This window comes from Nannospalax galili, unplaced genomic scaffold (genome assembly GCF_000622305.1).
Source record: "Nannospalax galili isolate Female #2095 unplaced genomic scaffold, S.galili_v1.0 scaffold1105, whole genome shotgun sequence".
NCBI classification, from domain to species: domain Eukaryota; kingdom Metazoa; phylum Chordata; class Mammalia; order Rodentia; family Spalacidae; genus Nannospalax; species Nannospalax galili.
Window position 1 is genome coordinate 235,247 of NW_008353211.1, and position 2,841 is coordinate 238,087.

Genomic DNA, 2,841 nt, shown 5'->3' on the forward strand with positions numbered 1-2,841 from the left:
GGAGTCTGAAGCAGAGGAAATCCCTTTATTTCAGGCCTACTTTAGGCCACATAGTGAGTTCTAGGCAAACACAGGCTACATAAAGTTCCTGTATCATAACAAAAATGAAAGAAATAAGTAATGAAAGGGAGAAAGAAAGAGAGAGAGGGAGAGGGAGAGGGGGAGAGGGAGAGAGAGAGAGAGAGAGAGAGAGAGAGAGAGAGAGATCTTATTGAATCCATGACCTACACCCTAGTCCCAGCTCATTCCCTTTCCTGTCTGGGGATCCAGTTCAGAGAATCTGGACACACCCACAATCCTACAATGGATTAAGAGTGGAGACTTAGCCATCTAATCAGAAGGCAGTGTGTGGTTGGAGGAAGGTCTACAAAAGGGAGGGTGAATAGAAAGGCCCATGAAAGCTTCAGAGGAATCAGAGAAGACATCAGAGTCCTGGAGCCTGGAGTCTGTGCCTGGTCCTGTTGGGATTGGCAGCCCTGTCATCATCGCTGGCCAGTCACCCAACTCCATCAGGACATTCACCTCACTTAGCCTAGCCAGGCTGCACAGGGCCCCGAGATCCAGGACAACAAAGAAAGTTCTGATCTCTGTCTTTTCAGATGAGCAAATTGAACAGAGTTTTGAGTCCAAATGCAGCTGTGCCTCTTGTCAAATGTCTTCTGGTTTTTGTTGGTTAACAGGTGGTTTTTATTTTTTTTTTTTGAGACAGAATTTTACTCTCTTGCCTAAACTGTCCCAGGAGTGACCACGTAGCCCAGGCTGGCTGGATTTGCCATCCTCCTGCCACTGTCTCCTGAGTGCTATAACGACACACACCTGTCACCAAGACCCGCCTCAGCCTCCTAGCTGCTGGAATTGCATGCTACTCAAACATCTTTTGTTTTGGTTCATTTCATTTTATTATTTCTGGCTTTTTTGTTGTTCTGTTTGTTGGGTTTTCTTTTTGACACAGGGACTTACATAGCTCAGGTAGGCCAAAACTCCATATGTATCCGAGATGATCTTAAACCAGTGATCCTCTTGCCTCTACCTCCCGAGTCAGGGGACATTCAATTTGGGCAAGCATGTCTTATTCCTACAGTGCTAGGGATGAACACCCAGGGCCTTTGGCGTGCTTGCTCACCAACTTACCTATTTCTCTAGTGTCTAGCTTTAAATTTAGATCTATTAAAGGAATCTAGCCTGGTGAATGTAGATCTATTAAAGGAAAAGTAAGAAAATTCCAAAGAGTGAGAGGGGTTCAGAGAGAGGAATATCCTGAAATTTTGAATGTTTTAAGTTGATACAGGGTCTCCCTATAGCCACAAGTGGTCTGGAAATTTTGCTGTGTAGACCAGGCTGGCCTGGATTTCACAGAGATTGCCAGCCTTTGGTGCCCAGTGCTGGTATTTAAAGGTGTGCACTCCTGGTTTTCCCAAATACTAGTGAATTATTTCTTATGGACAATTAAGGGGGAAGGGAGAGTCATTACCCTTAGTTTGTACTCAGTGGTGACCCCACCAGGCTTCAATGAATGGTCATGGTCCAATGGACACACAGAAGGCACTCCTTAAATTACTGTGTAACACAGCAAAACCAAAAGTGATGTCAAGTGTGAGAAAAGAACAGTTAAGGAAGAGAGTACAGAGAGGGGTTGGAAGGAGCTAAGAGTATATGGAGCTGAGTAACTAGAATGTATGATACACATGTAGGAAACTGTCCAAAACCAAACTGAATACATTAAGATCATGTGAGATTTTTGAGAATTTCATGCAGTGTATTTTGATCATATTCAGACCACCCTCCTCATCTCCTTATTTTTATCTGTGGGAAATTCAGATCATAAATATGTCAGAGGGTATAGCCTTAGGTATTCCCCTGGCAAGGTAAAGACAGAGATCACAACTGAATAGTTAAGACAGTGTGAGCCCACTACCAGTTCATCTCAATGAATACCAAAAGCATTTCTTCCCCTGGACCCAGCAGAGAAGGTGTTTGTTCCAGCTGTGCTGTCAGAAGCTGTAGATTTGTGTGATACCTGCTTAGATGTATTAGAGCTCCTGCAGATATCTGAGCCTATCCAGGAGTTGGAAGTGATTATGTACTGGGACCTGGGAACCCTGGGCCAGGTTTTCTGATCCCTTTTGCCCATCTCTGCATCCACATGGCTTCCTCTATACATTACCTGTTTGTTTTTAGACTTGGTCTTGCTACATCTCACCAGGCTGGTCTTAAGCTCACAGAGGTTTACCTTGGTCTCTCGCCTGTATTGAATCTGTGGTGTAATTAACAGATCCATTCCATCCAGCACAGCCTGCTGGAACTCCATGTGAGGGGTCTTCATCAAGGCTCCCACAGGGAGGCAGGGGAAGGACCAAGCTGCCACCATGGCCCTCAGAACCTTAGAGCGAATGCTGGTGAATGGTTTTAGACTTGGTCTCGCTACATCTCACCAGGCTGGTCTTAAGCTCACAGAGGTTTACTTTGGTCTCTTGCCTGTGTTGAATCTGTGGTGTAATTAACAGATCCATTCCATCCAGCACAGCCTGCTGGAACTCCATGTGAGGGGTCTTCATCAAGGCTCCCACAGGGAGGCAGGGGAAGGACCAAGCTGCCACCATGGCCCTCAGAACCTTACAGCGAATGCTGGTGAATGCCTCCTTGAACAGTGGTTCTGTGCCTTGACTCCCCCAGCCTCATTCACCCTCCCATCTCCCCCACTGGTCTCTCCTCCTAGCCTGGGTTCTGTCCCATTCCTTGTCTTGGTGCCCCAGACACCTGGGGAACCATCACTGCTTCCTGATCCTTTGCCCCCAGACCAACTCAGTTCCTTCTCAGGTCCCCAGGAGCACTCTGGGCCTG